The sequence below is a fragment of the Oncorhynchus gorbuscha genome, linkage group LG01 (genome assembly GCF_021184085.1).
Source record: "Oncorhynchus gorbuscha isolate QuinsamMale2020 ecotype Even-year linkage group LG01, OgorEven_v1.0, whole genome shotgun sequence".
NCBI classification, from domain to species: domain Eukaryota; kingdom Metazoa; phylum Chordata; class Actinopteri; order Salmoniformes; family Salmonidae; genus Oncorhynchus; species Oncorhynchus gorbuscha.
The window spans coordinates 21,824,820-21,845,193 of record NC_060173.1 but is presented as its reverse complement, the minus strand read 5'-3'; the positions used below and the strand labels follow the sequence as shown (position 1 = coordinate 21,845,193).

General features: G+C 44.2%; 1 protein-coding gene across 1 annotated transcript in view; it reads right to left on the bottom strand.

The window, feature by feature from the left end:
- LOC124034643 (tetraspanin-9) overlaps positions 1 to 20,374 on the bottom strand; it is a 306,432-nt gene that overhangs the window by 206,200 nt on the left and 79,858 nt on the right. Inside the window, exon 3 of the mRNA XM_046348100.1 lies at positions 5,525 to 5,618. The gene's annotated coding sequence lies outside the window, so the exon portion shown is untranslated. The remainder of the gene's footprint in view (positions 1 to 5,524; positions 5,619 to 20,374) is intronic.

Here is a 20,374-nt window from a genome sequence, read left to right as displayed (position 1 = left end):
TAATTTGTTAACAACATTTGAGAGAAATACATTTTTGGAGCTTATTGAACATTTCTGGGATCTTTTATTTTAGCTCATGAAATATGGGACCAACACTTTACATGTTTCGTTTATATTTTTGTTCAGTATAAAACCAGAGATATAAATAAATAAAGTAAACCAGGCCAGACTACTTTGTCTCGAGAAGCAGTACTACCACTGCGAGCGGCCGGTAACTCATTGTCTCCCTTTGCCAAAGGACAGTCAATCAATAGCCAATAAACAGAGGCGTGCCATATCTCTGGTGGCCATCGGTGCGTGCAGCTGCTGCTTCAGCCTGGGAAAAAAATATGTAAATAGTTCCATTGGAGGAGTAGCATCAGGTAGACTAAGATGCAGGGAGGGAGAATGGAATAGTCTGGCTCAGAAAAGTCTATACCTGTTCTTTTCGGCGCATGTGACAAATAATAATTGATATTATGATTTGATTTATTTGAGTTGAGGGGGGTGAGGGGTTGGACATCCTCTCTGAGCAGGCCATTCCTGTCCTGTCGTCCTATATCCTCCACCGGTCTCAGTTACTCCTGACTTCCCAGCAGTCCACTTCACGCTGGCCCACATGCCTGTGGTCGAGGCCTGGGAGGCTGTGGAGGGGGGCTGATGATGTTTCAATGACCTCATATGTCAATATCCCTAAATTATCTGCCAGCTGAAGGTTGTTTAATTGAGTGAGGGGACTCTCTTCACACACATATGAGCTCACATTATGTGTATGTGCACATACAGTTAAAGTTGGAAGTTCACATACACGTAGGTTGGAGTTATTAAAACTAGTTTTTCAACCACTCCACAAATTACTTGTTAACAAACTATAGTTTTGGCAAGTCAGTTAGGACATCTACTTTGTGCATGACGAGTCGTTTTTCCAAAAATTGTTTACAGACAGATTAATTAACTTATTATTTCACTGTATTCCAATTCCAGTGGGTCAGAAGTTTACATACACTAAGTTGACTGTGCCTTTAAACAGCTTGGAAAATAATTGACATAATTTGAGTCAATTGGAGGTGTACCTGTGGATGTAGTTCAAGGCCTACCTTCAAACTCAGTGCTTCTTTGCTTGACATCATGGAAAAATCAAAAGAAATCAACCAAGACCTCAGAAAAATAATTGTAGAGTCTGGTTCATCCTTGGGAGCAATTTCCAAATGCCTGAAGGTACCACGTTCATCTGTACAAACAATAGTACGCAAATATAAACGACATGGGACCACGCAGGCGTCATACCGCTCAGGAAGAGGATGAACGTACTTTGGTGCGAAAAGGGAAAATCAATCGCAGAACAACAGCAAGGGACGTTGTGAAGATGCTGGAGGAAACAGGTACAAAAGTATCTATATCCACAGTCAAACGAGTCCTATATCGACATAACCTCCACTGCCACTGCTCCAAAACTGCCATAAAAAAAAGCCAGACTACGGTTTGCAACTGCTCATGGGGACAAAGATCGTTTTTGGAGAAATGTCCTCTGGCATGATGAAACAAAAGTAGAACTGTTTGGCCATAATGACCATCGTTATGTTTGGAGGAAAAGGGGGAGGCTTGCAAGCCGAAGAACACCATCCCAACAGTGAAGCACGTGGGTGGCAGCATCATGTTGTGGGGGTGCTTTTCTGCAGGAGGGACTGGTGCACTTCACAAAATAGATGGCATCATGAGGCAGGAAAATTATGGGGATATATTGAAGCAACATCTCAAGACATCAGTCAGGTTAAAGCTTGGTCGCAAATGGGTCTTCCAAATGGACAATGACCCCAAGCATACTTCCAAAGTTGTGGCAAAATGGCTTAAGGACAACAAAAGTCAAGGTATTGGAGTGGCCATCACAAAGCCCTGACCTCAATCCTATAGAAAATTTGTGGGCAGAACTGAAAAAGAGTGTGTGAGCAAGGAGGCCTACAAACCTGATTCAGGTACACCAGCTCTGTCAGGAGAAATGGGCCAAAATTCACCCAATTTATTGTGGGAAGCTTGTGGAAGGCTACTCAAAACGTTAAACAATGCTAAAAGCAATGCTACCAAATATTGAGTGTATGTAATCTTCTGACCCACTGGGAATGTGATGAAAGAAATAAAAGCTGAAACAAATCATTCTCTACTATTACTCTGACATCTCACATTCTTAAAATAAAGTGATGATCCTATTTGATCTAAAACAGGGAATTTCTACTAGGATTAATTGTTGTACGGGATCTTCAGTTTCTTGGTCAAGAATTGTGAAAAACTGAGTTTAAAATGATTTGGATAAGGTGTATGTAAACTTTCGACTTCAACTGTACCTGTAAATACTGTACATACACTACAGTTCAAAAGTTTCACTTAGAAATGTCCTTGTTTTTGAAAGAAAAGCAGGATGCTGGCTGAGACAATGTTTAAAAAAAGCCATATCTCAGACTGGTCAATAAAAATAAAAGATGGGCAAAAGAACACAGACACTGGACAGATGAACTCTGCCTAGAAGGCCAGCATCCTGGAGTCACCTCTTCACTGTTGACGTTGAGACTGGTGTTTTGTGGGTACTATTTAATGAAGTTGCCAGTTGAGGACTTGTGAGGCGTGTGTTTCTCAAACTAGACACTCTAATGTACTTGTCCTCTTGTTCAGTTGTGCACCGGGGCCTTCCACTCCTCTTTCTATTCTGGTTAGAGCCAGTTTGCGCTGTTCTGTGAAGGGAGTGGTACACAGCGTTGTACGGGATCTTCAGTTTCTTGGCAATTTCTCGCATAGAATACTCCTGATACTCAACTCGTCTAAAGAAGACAAGTTTTATTGCTTCTTTAATCAGGACAACAGTTTTCAGCAGTGCTAACATATTTACAAAAGGGTGTTGTAATGATCAATTAGCCTTTTAAAATGATAAACTTGGATTAGCTAACACAACGTGCCATTGGAACACATGAGTGATGGTTGCTGATAATGTGCCTCTGTACGCCTATGTAGATATTCCATAAAATATCTGCCGTTTCCAGCTACAATAGTCATTTACAACATTAACAATGTTTACACTGTATTTCTGATCAATTTGAGGTTATTTTAATGAACAAAAAAAATGGCTTTTCTTTCAAAAACAAGGACATATCTAAGTGACCCCAAACTTTTGAACGGTAGTGTACATGCATACATACATTCATACATAAAGTCACAGTCACTCACACACACACCATCACTCTCTGCCACACACACAGACACACACGCACACACACACACACATCTCCTACAAACCACAAAGCCCAGAGGGTGATGTTTGTATGCATTAAAAGGGACAGTGAGGGAGAGAGAGTGATGCCCATATCCTTGACCCTTCATTCCCAAACCCCCCATCCTGTTGATTTCTCTGCTATGGATCTGACACCTCAGGGCCTGAGGCTTCTTACCGCATCACTCACATGACTGGCACAGTAGCCCTGCCGCCGCCAAGCCTGCCAGATCAGCTACAATACGCTTTGATCTAAAGATGTAGGATCTTAATTTGATCACTCTTTTGTTGCTGAGAATGTTTCTGTAAAGCAGAAAATGCAAACTTGTAGTGTATTTGAGTTTTAAAAAGGCTTGTAATGGCAGAAATCCGTGTAGCAGGGATCGGACCAAAACGCAGCGTGGTAAGTGCCCATGACGATTTTAATAAGAAAAGCCTGAACACTATGAAATACAAAACAATAAAGTGAAATAAACCAAACCGAAACAGTCCCGTGTGGCAAAAACACTAACACAGGAAACAAACACCCACAAACCAACAGTGGAACCCAGGCTACCTAAATATGGTTCCCAATCAGAGACAACGACTAACACCTGCCTCTGATTGAGAACCATATCAGGCCAAACACAGAAACAGACAAACTAGGCGTCCAACATAGAATGCCCACTCAGATCACACCCTGACCAAACAAAATATATAAACATACAAAGCAAACTATGGTCAGGGCATGACAAGGCTAGTAAAGTTTGTAATTTCCACTTTTAAAATTTCAGACTTGATTTGCCCTAACGAAAAATGTACCAACCCCTACAAAAATGTATAATAACCCCTACAAAAATGTATATTAATTATAATTCACATAATAATTCACATTTCCTGTTGCTGCAGGATTATTCTCCTGTTGTAGCAAACTGGCTCAAATTAAGATCCCACATCGGTAGCTAAACACAAGTTAGCCGGTCTTTCTGAGCACTGGCTAGCGGCAAATTTTAGTCCTCCTTTTTAGCAACGCTTGACTTTGAAGTGGGGAGCCACCGGGAAGGGGTCTGAGTGGCTATCAGAGAAGACCTTACACCTTGGAAGGCCCGGGGAATAAGAGCACAACTGACTAGGGAGTGTTTGCTGTAAGATGAAAAAGATTATACCATGCTATTTCTTAAAGACACACTGAGAATGTTTACATGGACAGTAATAATTTGCTTATGGTTGTAGGCAGATTATGCAATAGTCCTGTAAACACCTTACTTTGCTTATCTTAAATGGCATGAGGTCAAAATCAAAGAAAGCATGCGCTGATTAAAACAGGTTTTCTGACTGGTTGCATCACTGCCTGGTACGGCAACTGCTCGGCCTCCGACCGCAAGGCACTACAGAGGGTAGTGCGTACGGCCCAGAACATCACTACGGCTAAGCTGCCTGCCATCCAGGACCTCTACACCAGGTGGTGTCAGAGGCAGGCCCTAAAAACTGTCAAAGTCTCCAGCCACCCCAGTCATAGACTGTTCTCTCCACTACCACCTCCCTCTTTAGCACGAGTCAATTGACTTTGGAACAACTAAATGTATGTGTCTTAGAAGTATTATATACAAACATTATAAGTCTTAAATCAGGATCAAATATGCTTCCCAAAAATGACATGGTAGAACGTTTATTTTGATTGGCAGTTTTCTGCATTTACCAGTGTCATTAGGTAGCCTGATTTCAGATGTGTCCACGTAAACAGGATTATTAGGGGAATCATTCTTCTTGCAAAGCATGTAAACGTTTTAATCTAACTATTGAATTCATCTGATTATACACAATAATCCCATTATTGTGTGCATGTAACCATACTCACTGCAGAGCAAACAGTAGGGCTGTCAAAGGTGCAACAGTGTACTGTGATATCAGAGCAGAGGGGGTTGAGCGAGAGGAGCTAATGCTGATTACAGTGCAACTGAATCGAAGTTCATTGCGCAAACACATCGATGGTGATTACAGTGCAACTGAATCGAACTTCATTGCGCAAACACATCGATGGTGACTGAGACGCGGCTAGGGCACTGGTATTATATCTCTGGTAGGTGTAATTACAGTGTCTTGTTCCCTTTGATAATGTGTTAAACAAGTCCTGAAACAGATGGGAGCCCTGTGTGTGTGTGTGTGTGTGTGTGTGTGTGTGTGTGTGTGTGTGTGTGTGTGTGTGTGTGTGTGTGTGTGTGTGTGTGTGTGTGTGTGTGTGTGTGTGTGTGTGTGTGTGTGTGTGTGTGTGTGTGTGTGTGTGTGTGTGTGTGTGTGTGAAGTTCTTACCTTTGCTCTGGGGGTGAAGATGTAGAGGGAGACAGTGTCTGTTCCGCAGTCACAGGTCAGTCTCAGAGTCTCACGAGTAAGAAAGCCCTGAAGCCTGCCAAAAACACAAACTCAGTCAGCACTCTATGCACTCTCTCTTTCTCACCACAGTCCATGAATAATAAACATCATATGTATAGAGGACCAGGCCTGTAAAACACAATCAAACCCAGAGTATAAAATGGCCACATGGATAGATCTATTCCACAGGCCAGGAGGAACAGTTAAAATGTAAAGAGCATCAACACCACAGTTTGAGAGACTAGAGCAAGTAGTAAGCTGTTTTTCACCAGAGTGGTCAGTTCTTCACTCAGCTCCAACAAAACTCTAGGCGCTACGTGTGACCTTGAGCACTGCGGCAGCATACTGAGAGGGGGAAATAAGAAAGGACAATATGCTGGGAGTGGATGACAAGATGTATACACACTGTAGCTACTGGGTCTGATTCTGAGTCAGTGAGTCAGTCAGTCTCTCTCTCTCTCACTTGGCAAGCATGGTAAAATACAGAGACTATCAATAGCCAGCACTTGCTCTGCAGAATGAATGATAGCACTTCAGGAACAGGTGTGTGCAGCAGGTCTCTAGTCTACAGGCTGATCTACAGCCCCAATCATATACATCAAATCAAATCAACATGGCCCAGGTTGCCTCTCCCTATAAGATGATATTCCAGGCAATGCCTTACATTTCCATGTAATGATGAGCAATGGCATCTCCAGTTTCCTTTTATAATTTGTAGGGCTGTTCTACAATAGCGGCAGAAGGGAAACAGCCTTGGCGGTGCCAACAAACAATTCCAATATAGCCGTCGGGGCATTTGTATTTGTTAGGGATCCCCATTAGATGCTGCCAAGGCAGAAGCTGCTCTTCCTGCGGTCCAAACAATTTAAGGCACTTACATCACACATAAAACAAAATATAAAACAGTACATCATGTAACATTATTACACCACTACATATCTACAATATAAAATGTATAATACCACCATACAACAATATTGTGCAGAGCTGTTGTGAAGGAAGTTGTCAAGGAAGTGAATTTGTGTTTATAAAGAAAGTACCGCCCCCACCTACAGTCAACCAATCATGTCAATTTCATCATAGCGATTTCTTGTTTTTGCTACTGCATTTGAAGAAACATTTAAAGTAAATTTTCTGGATTGACTTACATTCATGTCTTAAAGTAATGATGGACTGTCGTTCTCTTTGCTTATTTGAGGTGTTTTTGCCATAATATGGACTTGGTCTTTTACTAAATAGGGCTATCTTCTGTATACCAACCCTACCTTGTTACAACACAACTGATTGGATCAAACACATTAAGAAGAAAATAAATTCCACAAATGAACTTTTAACAAGGCTATACCTGCTAATTGAAATGTATTCCAGGTGACTACCTCATGAAGATGGTTGAGAGAATGCCAAGAGTGTGCAAAGCGGTCATCAAGGTAAAGGGTGGCTACTTTGAAGAATCTCTAATATAAGATACAGTTGAAGTCAGAAGTTTACATACATCTTAGCCAAATATATTTAAACTCAGTTTTTCACTGATCCAAGTAACAATTCCCTGTCTTAGGTCAGTTTGGATCACCACTTTATTTTAAGAATGTGAAATGTCAGAATAATAGTAGAGAGTGATTTATTTCAGCTTATATTTGCCTCCCAATTTTTCCTCCAAACATAACAATGGTCATTATGGCCAAACAATTATATTTTTGTTTCATCAGACCAGAGGACATTTCTCCAAAAAGTGTCCCCATGTGCAGTTGCAAATCGTAGTCTGGCTTTTTTATGGCGGATTTTGAGCAGTGGCTTCTTCCTTGCTGAGCTGCCTTTCAGGTTATGTCGATATAGGACTTGTTTTACTGTGGGTATAGATATTTTTGTGCCTGTTTCCTCCAGCATCTTCACAAGGTCCTTTGCTGTTGTTCTGGGATTGATTTGCACCAAAGTAAATTCATCTCTAGGAGACAGAAAGTGTCTCCTTCCTGAGCAGTATGACGGCTGCGTGGTCCCATGGTGTTTATACTTGCGTACTATTGTTTATACAGATGAACGTAGTACCTTCAGGCATTTGGAAATTGATCCCAAGGATGAACCAGACTTGAATAGGTCTACAATTCTTTTCTGAGGTCTTTGCTGATTTCTTTTGATTTTCCCTTGAAGTCAAGCAAAGAGGCACTGAGTTTGAAGGTAGGCCTTGAAATACATCCACAGGTACACCTCCAATTGACTCAAATTATGTAAATTAGCCTAGCAGAAGCTTCTAAAGGCATGACAACGTTTACTGGATTTTTCCACGCTGTTTAAAGGCACAGTCATCTTAGTGTATGTAAACTTCTGACCCACTGGAATTGTGATACAGTGAATGATAAGTGAAATAATCTGTCTGTAAACAATTGTTGGAAAAATTACTTGTGTCATGCACAAAGTAGATCTCCTAACCGACTTGCAAAACTATAGTTTGTCAACAAGAAATTTGTGGAGTGGTTGAAAAATGAGTTGATCCTGTTGATCCTACCCCCTACTTTTTCAAACATTCTGTTAAAAATCGCGCAACATTTCAGCACCCTGCTACTCATGCCAGGAATATAGTATATGCATATGATTAGTATGTGTGGATAGAAAACACTCTAAAACTGGTTAAACCACGGCTGTGACTATAACATAACGTGCGTTTCATCGAAAAGCGCAGGAAAATCTGATCACTGAAAACTGGAAAATAGATCAATGCGCCACTTGAATGTATTGTTGAATGGAAACCACATTACCTGGAGCCGAGGTTGCAATACCTACAGCTTCCACACGATGTCAACAGTCTTGTCATTTGCCTAGGCTTTGTTTCTTGGTCAAATGAACAAGAGACAGCCCATTTCTTCCGGTCTCCGACCGGATATTTTGGTTGAGGTTAATCCGGACATTACTAATACCTAAAGTTGCATTACAAAAGTATTTCGAAGTGTTTTGTGAAAGTTTATCGTCGACTTTTTTCATTTAAAAAAATGACGTTGCGTTATAAAACACATTTTTTTTCCTTGATCACACAGTCTTCATAGATCGATATCTTGGCTATATATGGACCGATTTAATCGAAAAAAAGACCCAATAGTGATGTTTATGGGACATCTAGGAGTGCCAACAAAGAAGATCGTCAAAGGTAATGAATGTTTTATATTTTATTTCTGCATTTTGTGTAGCGCCGAATATGCTAATTATTTTGTTTACGTCCCCTGCGGGTCTTTAGGGGTGTTGCTTGCTATCAGATAATAGCTTCTCATGCTTTCGCCGAAAAGCATTTAAAAAATCTGACTTGTTGGCTGGATTCACAACGAGTGTAGCTTTAATTCAGTACCCTGCATGTGTGTTTTAATGAACGTTTGAGTTTTAACGAGTGCTATTAGCATTTAGCGTAGCGCATTTGCATTTCCAGATGTCTAGATGGGACGCCTGCATGTCGGGTGGAGGTAAGAGGTTAAATGACTCCAACCTATGTGTATGTGAACTTCCGACTTCAACTGTATATTTCAATTTGTTTAACACTATTTTGGTTACTACATGATTCCATATGTGTTATTTCATACTCCTGATGCAGTCACTATTATTCTAAAATGTAGAAAATAGTCAAATTAAAGAAAAACCCTGGAATAAGTAAGCGTATACAAACTTTTGACTGGTACTGTACAGTATATATTTGCTCCTGCTCAACAACAAAAAATCTCAGTCAACCAACAGCCTAACGACCAAACAATCGACCAGTCGACTAATTATGGTCAGCCCTAGAGAGCAAGAGAGTCTGCATAACAAAACAGTTGTGTCTGTCCCATTAGTGACCCAAATGAATGTTGGCTTCAATGACAGTACCTAATAAGACTTATGTAATTACTCGCAATTATTTGAGCAGCCCATTTCCTCCTCAAAGAGTGTGGACAGTCACTGGAACTCCAGCTATAAACACAAGCCAAGGAAAATGATGGCCATCAGCACATGTTTAAGAAACTGCTAGAGCAACATTCCCACACTGGGCCCGGAGTAGTATAGTGTGCTCCCCTGTGTGTGTGACTAGAGGAGATGGATGACGTGGGGAAGGGATGGTCAGCCTTCTGAGGAGATATGCTGAGGAGATGTTACTATATAAACCGTCTCAATCAGTGTGTGCTATAAACAGGCCTGCTCTAATTTGGCCCTGGTCGTAATCGCTCACCCTCAGTATTATTTTAACTGTCTGTGGGCCTCTGTCCGTCTGTGTGTGTCTGTGTATGAATGTGTGAGGTTTTTTCAAGCAAGCCGATGATAACTGGGCATCTTGAGAGACGTACTACACATGCTCCATTACACTGGGTGAACTATGGGAAATAGAATTTCCTCCTCCTGCTGCAGCTGCTGCTGCCTTAACTGAAACCAGGCCTGTGTGATGTGTGTCAGTGTGTGTCAGCCCCACTCCACCAAGCTTCAAGGCCAGCCATGAGATAAAAGTCAGAGGTAACCTTTGAGAAGCAGCCAGACCAAAACACACTGCGTGTCTCCCTCTGTTCATAGAAGCAGACAGACCAAAACACACTGTCTACCTCTGTTCAAGAGAGAGTGAGACAAATCTAGTATTCACACAAAAGGGCCGGAGAGGGAGTGGGAAATGCTCTGGAGCAGCGGTCTGCCGTAGAAGGGCTGTGATCTAGCTAGCAGTGGAGAGCCGTAGAGACTCACTGGAGACTGGAGGGAGAGTAGCCGTGTTCTAATAAGAAAGCTGGAAGAAGGTGTTGATAGGCCCATGGCGTGCTGTTGGCTGTATTGATGTATCATTAGCCCCAGGGGAGAAAGGGGAGGCAGGCAGCTGCCCCTGTCACAGAGCCCCTCCAGCTGTGAGGGTGGCAGAGCGATGTCACTGTGGCACAGGAGGGCACAGGGCAGTCAGCTGGGCCTCTACCTAAGGCCTGGGACAAACACACACATACATACACATACAGTGCCTTGCGAAAGTATTCGGCCCCCTTGAACTTTGCGACCTTTTGCCACATTTCAGGCTTCAAACATAAAGATATAAACTGTATTTTTTTGTGAAGAATCAAGAACAAGTGGGACACAATCATGAAGTGGAACGACATTTATTGGATATTTCAAACTTATTTAACAAATCAAAAACTGAAAAATTGGGCGTGCAAAATTATTCAGCCCCCTTAAGTTAATACTTTGTAGTGCCACCTTTTGCTGCGATTACAGCTGTAAGTCGCTTGGGGTATGTCTCTATCAGTTTTGCACATCGAGAGACTGAATTTTTTTCCCATTCCTCCTTGCAAAACAGCTCGAGCTCAGTGAGGTTGGATGGAGAGCATTTGTGAACATCAGTTTTCAGTTCTTTCCACAGATTCTTGATTGGATTCAGGTCTGGACTTTGACTTGGCCATTTTAACACCTGGATATGTTTATTTTTGAACCATTCCATTGTAGATTTTGCTTTATGTTTTGGATCATTGTCTTGTTGGAAGACAAATCTCCGTCCAGTCTCAGGTCTTTTGCAGACTCCATCAGGTTTTCTTCCAGAATGGTCCTGTATTTGGCTCCATCCATCTTCCCATCAATTTTAACCATCTTCCCTGTCCCTGCTGAAGAAAAGCAGGCCCAAACCATGATGCTGCCACCACCATGTTTGACAGTGGGGATGATGTGTTCAGGGTGATGAGCTGTGTTGCTTTTACGCCAAAACATAACATTTTGCATTGTTGCCAAAAAGTTCAATTTTGGTTTCATGTGACCAGAGCACCTTCTTCCACATGTTTGGTGTGTCTCCCAGGTGGCTTGTGGCAAACTTTAAACGACACTTTTTATGGATATCTTTAAGAAATGGCTTTCTTCTTGCCACTCTTCCATAAAGACCAGATTTGTGCAATATACGACTGATTGTTGTCCTATGGACAGAGTCTCCCACCTCAGCTGTAGATCTCTGCAGTTAATCCAGAGTGATCATGGGCCTCTTGGCTGCATCTCTGATCAGTCTTCTCCTTGTATGAGCTGAAAGTTTAGAGGGACGGCCAGGTTTTGGTAGATTTGCAGTGGTCTGATACTCCTTCCATTTCAATATTATCGCTTGCACAATGCTCCTTGTGATGTTTAAAGCTTGGGAAATCTTTTTGTATCCAAATCCGGCTTTAGACTTCTTCACAACAGTATCTCGGATCTGCCTGGTGTGTTCCTTGTTCTTCATGATGCTCTCTGCGCTTTTAACGGACCTCTGAGACTATCACAGTGCAGGTGCATTTATACGGAGACTTGATTACACACAGGTGGATTGTATTTGTCATCATTAGTAATTTAGGTCAACATTGGATCATTCAGAGATCCTCACTGAACTTCTGGAGAGAGTTTGCTGCACTGAAAGTAAAGGGGCTGAATAATTTTGCACGCCCAATTTTTCAGTTTTTGATTTGTTAAAAAAGTTTGAAATATCTAATAAATGTCGTTCCACTTCATGATTGTGTCCCACTTGTTGTTGATTCTTCACAAAACAATACAGTGTTATATCTTTATGTTTGAAGCCTGAAATGTGGCAAAACGTCGCAAAGTTCAAGGGGGCCGAATACTTTCGCAAGGCACTGTATATGCACACACACGCGCGCACACACAAGCGCATACACACGCACACAAGCCCAAACTCCTTTCCAGTCCCATACCCGGCCTGCCAGGGAACAGTGAAATTGAAAAGGGATATGGAACGAAGTACATCTCGATGAGATGAGGGGGTGATTTCTTAATTTCAAAGTGCTGAGATGCTATTGATCACTCTCAGAATAATCCCTCCTGTTAGAACAAAATGTATCATTGCCCTGAAGGGCTGGATGTGTATGAAAAATATCTGGGCTCCAATGGCTGTCTGGACTGCTTGGCAAGGTGGTGGTTTACTAGAGGGCTTTCACCACAGTGGGTTAATACAGCGTGAAGACAGGACTCAAGGTTCTTGCTCTCATCCTTATGTAGGGAGCCTTGGGTTCAACAGCTGTCCTTCCTCGTCTCTCTTTTCCAATACAGTCTTATACATTTCGCTGTTCTCATCTTCATGGCCCAGTGGTGTCCTCTCTCCAGGGTCTCTGAGTTTTCTGAGGCCAGGGCTCCTCTGCTGTTTTCCCTGCTTAATCCTGCTCCGAGTACAGCAGGGTAACTTCAGTCCACAAATCCCCAACAGCTGCATTGGTGCTGTGGCCCCTCCAGCCATCCAGCCCCTCCCACTCTAACCACATCCCCGCCTCTCCTCACTCAGAGTCCTAGTGGAGGATGGGGTTACACCACAGGGCATGACGCTGCCGCCCAGGAATGCAATGAGGAAGGAGCCGTGGCTGATCCCATATCACGGTACACCGTGAGGGAGAGGCAATGGGAAGGATGGATCCCATGATCCATGAGCCACGATCAGGAAACCCAACGTACTCCCTTGTTAATGGAGCTCCATGCCAATAAGACTCCATGACTTGTCACACCTTGATCTGTTTCACCTGTCCTCGTTATTGTCTCCACCCCCTCCAGGTGTCGCTTGTTTTCCCCAGTGTATTTATCCCTGTGTTTCCTGTCTCTCTGTGCCAGTTCGTCTTGTTTTCCCCAGTATATTTATCCCTGTGTTTCCTGTTTCTCTGTGCCAGTTCGTCTTGTATGTTTCTATGTCAACCAGCATTTTTCCTGTTCTCCTGCTTTTTGCATTCTCCTTTTTCTAGTCCTCCCAGTTTTGACCCTTGCCTGTTTCTGGACTTTGTACCCGCCTGCCTGACCATTCTGCCTGCCTTGACCATGAGCCTGTCTGCCACTCTGTACCTCCTGGACTCTGATCTGGTTTTGACCTTTTTGCCTGTCCACGACCATTCTCTTGCCTACCCCTTTGGATGAATAAACATTGTAAGACTCCAACCTCTGCCTCCTGTGTCTGCATCTGGTTCTCGCCTTGTGCATTGAAATGACTCGTGTCAGGTACTTATCAGAGTAGAATGGATGCATAATCGAAGACTGGGGTGGGGGGGGGTGGAACTGCTCTGATTACAGTGTAATGTGTGGTGAAATCACAGAGTGCTACCTCATATCTGTCAGAAGGCCAGAAACTGTAGCTGTGCTGATTTATGTAAAAACACGTCTGGAGGTCTCTGCTCAATGGAGCATTAGAAGCTGGAACAGAAATCAATGAGCTGCCTTAACTATGCTGTTACATTCTACATGGGAGGCAATGGCAATCATAGACAGGAAGTGCACTACACCATTGTTCACATTTCCAATAAATGTGATGATCAATATTCAGAAAAACTTTGGTTAGAACTCCAGAACTTTCATCACGCACACCTGTCCCCTATTCCCACTGATTAAATCAAATCAAAGTTTATTTGTCACATGCGCCGAATACAACAAGTGTAGACCTTACAGTAAAATTCTTACTTACAGGCTCTAACCAATGGTGTGGGAAAAAAGGTGTGTGTGTGTGTGTAAGTAAAGAAATAAAACAACAGAAAAAAGACATTTGAAATATATACAGACACCTGTTAGTCAGGCTTATTGAGGTAGTATGTACATGTAGGTATCATTAAAGTGACTATGCATATATGATGAACAGAGTAGCAGAAGCGTAAAAAGAGGGGTTGGCGGGTGGTGCGACACAATGCAGGTAGCCCGGTTAGCCAATGTTGGTCGGGCCATTTAGGTAGTATGTACATGTAGGTATTGTTAAAGTGACTATGCATTTAAGATAAACAGAGAGTAGCAGCAGCGTTAAAGAGGGGTTGGGGAGGGCAGACAATGCAAATAGTCCGGCTAACCTTTGGTTACCTGTTCAGGAGTCTTATGGCTTGGGGGTAAAAACTGTTGAGAAGCCTTTTTGTCCTAGACTTGGCACTCTGGTACCGCTTGCCATGCGGTAGTAGAGAGAACAGTCTATGACTGGGGTGGCTGGGGTCTTTGACAATTTTTAGGGCCTTCCCCTGACACTGCCTGGTGTAGAGGTCCTGGATGGCAGGCAGCTTTGCCCCAGTGATGTACTGGGCCGTACGTACTACCTTCTGAAGAGCCTTGCGGTCGGAGGCTGAGCAATTGCCGTACTTGGCAGTGATGCAACCGGTCAGGATGCTCTCTATGTTGCAGCTGTAGAACCTTTTGAGGATCTCAGGTCCTGCCAAATCTTTTTAGTTTCCGGAGGGGGAATAGGCTTTGTCGTGCCCTCTTCACGACTGTCTTGGTGTGTTTGGACCACCAAGGAATTTGAAGCTCTCAATCTGCTCCACTACAGCCCCGTTGATGAGAATGGGAAGAATCAACAACAAGTGGGACACAATCATGAAGTGGAACGACATTTATTGGATATTTCAAACTTTTTTAACAAATCAAAAACTGAAAAATTGGGCGTGCAAAATTATTCAGCCCCTTTACTTTCAGTGCAGCAAACTCTCTCCAGAAGTTCAGTGAGGACCTCTGAATGATCCAATGTTGACCTAAATGACTAATGATGATAAATACAATCCACCTGTGTGTAATCAAGTCTCCGTATAAATGCACCTGCACTGTGATAGTCTCAGAGGTCCGTTAAAAGCGCAGAGAGCATCATCCTTCTTTCCACTCCTATCCTCTTTTGACCTCACCCTCTCACCTTCCCCCCCTACTCACAAGGCAGGCAATACGCTCGACCTCATCTTTACTAGATGCTGTTCTTCCACTAACCTCATTGCAACTCCCCTCCACGTCTCCGACCACTACCTTGTATCCTTTTCCCTCTCGCTCTCATCCAACACCTCCCACACTGCCCCTACTCGGATGGTATCGAGCCGTCCCAACCTTCGCTCTCTCTCCCCCGCTACTCTCTCCTCTTCCATCCTATCATCTCTTCCCTCCGCTCAAACCTTCTCCAACCTATCTCCTGATTCTGCCTCCTCAACCCTCCTCTCCTCCCTCTCTGCATCCTTTGACTCTCTATGTCCCCTATCCTCCAGGCCGGCTTGGTCCTCCCCTCTCGCTCCGTGGCTCGATGACTCATTGCGAGCTCACAGAACAGGGCTCCGGGCAGCCGAACGGAAATGGGGGAAAACTCGCCTCCCTGCGGACCTGGCATCCTTCCACTCCCTCCTCTCTACATTTTCCTCCTCTGTCTCTGCTGCTAAAGCCACTTTCTACCACGCTAAATTCCAAGCATCTGCCTCTAACCCTAGGAAGCTCTTTGCCACCTTCTCCTCCCTCCTGAATCCTCCCCCCCCCCTCCTCCCTCTCTGCAGACGACTTCGTCAACCATTTTGAAAAGAAGGTCGACGACATCCGATCCTCGTTTGCTAAGTCAAACGACACCGCTGGTTCTGCTCACACTGCCCTACCCTGTGCTCTGACCTCTTTCTCCCCTCTCTCTCCAGATGAAATCTCGCGTCTTGTGACGGCCGGCCGCCCAACAACCTGCCCGCTTGACCCTATCCCCTCCCCTCTTCTCCAGACCATTTCCGGAGACCTTCTCCCTTACCTCACCTCGCTCATCAACTCATCACTGACCGCTGGCTACGTCCCTTCCGTCTTCAAGAGAGCGAGAGTTGCACCCCTTCTGAAAAAACCTACACTCGATCCCTCCGATGTCAACAATTACAGACCAGTATCCCTTCTTTCTTTTCTCTCCAAAACTCTTGAACGTGCCGTCCTTGGCCAGCTCTCCCGCTATCTCTCTCTGAATGACCTTCTTGATCCAAATCAGTCAGGTTTCAAGACTAGTCATTCAACTGAGACTGCTCTCCTCTGTATCACGGAGGCGCTCCGCACTGCTAAAGCTAACTCTCTCTCCTCTGCTCTCATCCTTCTAGATCTATCGGCTGCCTTCGATACTGTGAACCATCAGATCCTCCTCTCCACCCTCTCCGAGTTGGGCATCTCCGGCGCGGCCCACGCTTGGATTGCGTCCTACCTGACAGGTCGCTCCTACCAGGTGGCGTGGCGAGAATCTGTCTCCTCACCACGCGCTCTCACCACTGGTGTCCCCCAGGGCTCTGTTCTAGGCCCTCTCCTATTCTCGCTATACACCAAGTCACTTGGCTCTGTCATAACCTCACATGGTCTCTCCTATCATTGCTATGCAGACGACACACAACTAATCTTCTCCTTTCCCCCTTCTGATGACCAGGTGGCGAATCGCATCTCTGCATGTCTGGCAGACATATCAGTGTGGATGACGGATCACCACCTCAAGCTGAACCTCGGCAAGATGGAGCTGCTCTTCCTCCCGGGGAAGGACTGCCCGTTCCATGATCTCGCCATCACGGTTGACAACTCCATTGTGTCCTCCTCCCAGAGCGCTAAGAACCTTGGTGTAATCCTGGACAACACCCTGTCATTCTCAACCAACATCAAGGTGGTGGCCCGTTCCTGTAGGTTCATGCTCTACAACATCCGCAGAGTACGACCCTGCCTCACACAGGAAGCGGCGCAGGTCCTAATCCAGGCACTTGTCATCTCCCGTCTGGATTACTGCAACTCGCTGTTGGCTGGGCTCCCTGCCTGTGCCATTAAACCCCTTCAACTCATCCAGAACGCCGCAGCCCGTCTGGTGTTCAACCTTCCCAAGTTCTCTCACGTCACCCCGCTCCTCCGTTCTCTCCACTGGCTTCCAGTTGAAGCTCGCATCCGCTACAAGACCATGGTGCTTGCCTACGGAGCTGTGAGGGGAACGGCACCTCAGTACCTCCAGGCTCTGATCAGGCCCTACACCCAAACAAGGGCACTGAGTTCATCCACCTATGGCCTGCTCGCCTCCCTACCACTGAGGAAGTACAGCTCCCGCTCAGCCCAGTCAAAACTGTTCGCTGCTCTGGCCCCCCAATGGTGGAACAAACTCCCTCACGACGCAAGGACAGCGGAGTCAATCACTACCTTCCGGAGACACCTGAAACCCCACCTCTTTAAGGAATACCTAGGATAGGATAAGTATTCCCTCTTCCTCCCCCCCCTTTAAGATTTAGATGCACTATTGTAAAGTGACTGTTCCACTGGATGTCATAAGGTGAATGCACCAATTTGTAAGTCGCTCTGGATAAGAGCATCTGCTAAATGACTTAAATGTAAATGTAAATGAAGAACAAGGAACACACCAGGCAGGTCCGAGATACTGTTGTGAAGAAGTTTAAAGCCGGATTTGGATACAAAAAGATTTCCCAAGCTTTAAACATCCCAAGGAGCACGGTGCAAGTGATAATATTGAAATGGAAGGAGTATCAGACCACTGCAAATCTACCAAGACCTGGCCGTCCCTCTAAACTTTCAGCTCATACAAGGAGAAGACTGATCAGAGATGCAGCCAAGAGGCCCATGATCACTCTGGATGAACTGCAGAGATCTACAGCTGAGTTGGGAGACTCTGTCCATAGGACAACAATCTGGCTTTTATGGAAGAGTGGCAAGAAGAAAGACATTTCTTAAAGATATCCATAAAAAGTGTTGTTTAAAGTTTGCCACAAGCCACTTGGGAAACACACCAAACATGTGGAAGAAGGTGCTCTGGTCAGATGAAACCAAAATCGAACTTTTTGGCAAAAATGCTAAACGTTATGTTTGGCGTAAAAGCAACACAGCTCATCACCCTGAACACACCATCCCCACTGTCAAACATGTTGGTGGCAGCATCATGGTTTGGGCCTGCTTTTCTTCAGCAGGGACAGGGAAGATGGTTAAAATTGATGGGAAGATGGATGGAGCCAAATACAGGACCATTCTGGAAGAAAACCTGATGGAGTCTGCAAAAGACTTGAGACTGGGACGGAGATTTGTCTTCCAACAAGACAATGATCCAAAACATAAAGCAAAATCTACAATGGAATGGTTCAAAAATAAACATATCCAGGTGTCAGAATGGCCAAGTCAAAGTCCAGACCTGAATCCAATTGAGAATCTGTGGAAAGAACTGAAAACTGCTGTTCACAAATGCTCTCCATCCAACTTGCAGTCTCTCGATGTGCAAAACTGATAGAGACATACCCCAAGCGACTTACACCTGTAATAGCAGCAAAAGGTGGCGCTACAAAGTATTAACTTAAGGGGGCTGAATAATTTTGCACGCCCAATTTTTCAGTTTTTGATATGTTAAATAAGTTTGAAATATCCAATAAATGTCGTTCCACTTCATGATTGTGTCCCACTTGTTGTTGATTCTTCACAAAAAAAATACAGTTTTATATCTTTATGTTTGAAGCCTGAAATGTGGCAAAAGGTCGCAAAGTTCAAGGGGGTCGAATACTTTCGCAAGGCACTGTATGCATTCCTGCGTCTGGCATGCCAATGTAACAACACACTTACTAATAAAAACATAATAACGAGGTACAGCCATTTGCTGTTAGTGAGAAGAGGGACCATCTGTGTTTTTGAGGGGAATCTAAAATAATTACAAAAAGGAATATATTTCCTGTTTATTTTATTTTCCTAACCATTGGAGAATAAATTTCACACCTTTTCTGGCTGTGATGGGTTCAAAATTCCTGAAGTAGCCATACAACAAATTGTATTGTGGAGGTTTGGAAGTTTTTTGGTTGATTGTGTTTTATGGATTTACTGAATTATCATGTAACTTGTTTGTTCTCAGTTAATCATTTTGAATGAGACCCTGGTCTCAATTGGGCTTCCCTGAATAAATAAAAGTAAAAAATAATAACAAAAATACGATGTGCATCTCTCATTTAATTGGGCCTATAGTAGCCTAGTAAATAGAAAGGCTCTGTATTTCAATTTTTGCTGTATGCAATTCCATAGGCAGCGCAGTTCATAGGTGAACATCACTGTCAATTGCGTTTATTTTAAGCAAACTGAACATGTGTAAATATTTGTATGAACATAACAAGATTCCACAACTAAGACATATACTGAAAAAGTGACTAACAGAAATGGAATAATGTGTCCCTGAACAAAGGGGGGGGGAGTCAAAATCAAAAGTAACAGTCAGTATATGGTGTGGCCACCAGCTGCATTAAGTACTGCAGTTCATCTCCTCCTCATGGACTGCACCAGATTTGCCAGTACTTGCTGTGAGACGTTACACTACTCTTCCACCAAGGCACCTGCAAGTTCCCAGACATTTCTGGGGGAATGGCCTTAGCCCTCACCCTCCGATCCAACAGGTCACAGACGTGCTCAATGGGATTGAGATCCGGGCTCTTCGCTGGTCATGGCAGAACACTGATATTCCTGCCTTGCAGGAAATCAAACACAGAACGAACAGTATGGCTGGTGGCATTGTCATGCTGGAGGGTCATGTCAGGATGAGCCTGCAGGAAGTTTACCCAATGAGGGAGGAGGATGTCTTCCCTGTAACGCACAGCGTTGAGATTTCCTGCAATGACAACAAGCTCAGTCCGATGATGCTGTGACACACCACCCCAGACCATGGCGGACCCTCCAACTCCAAATTGATCCCGCTCCAGAATACAGGCCTCGGTGTAACGCTCATTCCTTCGACGATAAACGCTAATCCGACCATTACCCCTGGTGAGACAAAACTGTGATTTGTCAGTGAAGAGCACGTTTTGCCAGTCCTGTCTGGTCCAGCGACAGTGGGTTTGTGCCCATAGGCACAACAGCCTACAAGCCCTCAGTCCAGCCTCTCTCAGCCTATTGCGGACAGTCTGAGCACTGATGGATGAATTGTGTGTTCCTCCTGTACCTGTCTCGCAGGTGTGATGTTCGGATGTACCGATCCTGTGCATGTGTTGTTACACGTGGTCTGCCACTGCGAGAACGATCAGCTGTCCGTCCTGTCTCCCTGTAGTGCTGTCTTAGGCGTCTCACAGTACGGACATTGCAATTTATTGCCCTGGCCACATCTGCAGTCCTCATGCCTCCTTGCAG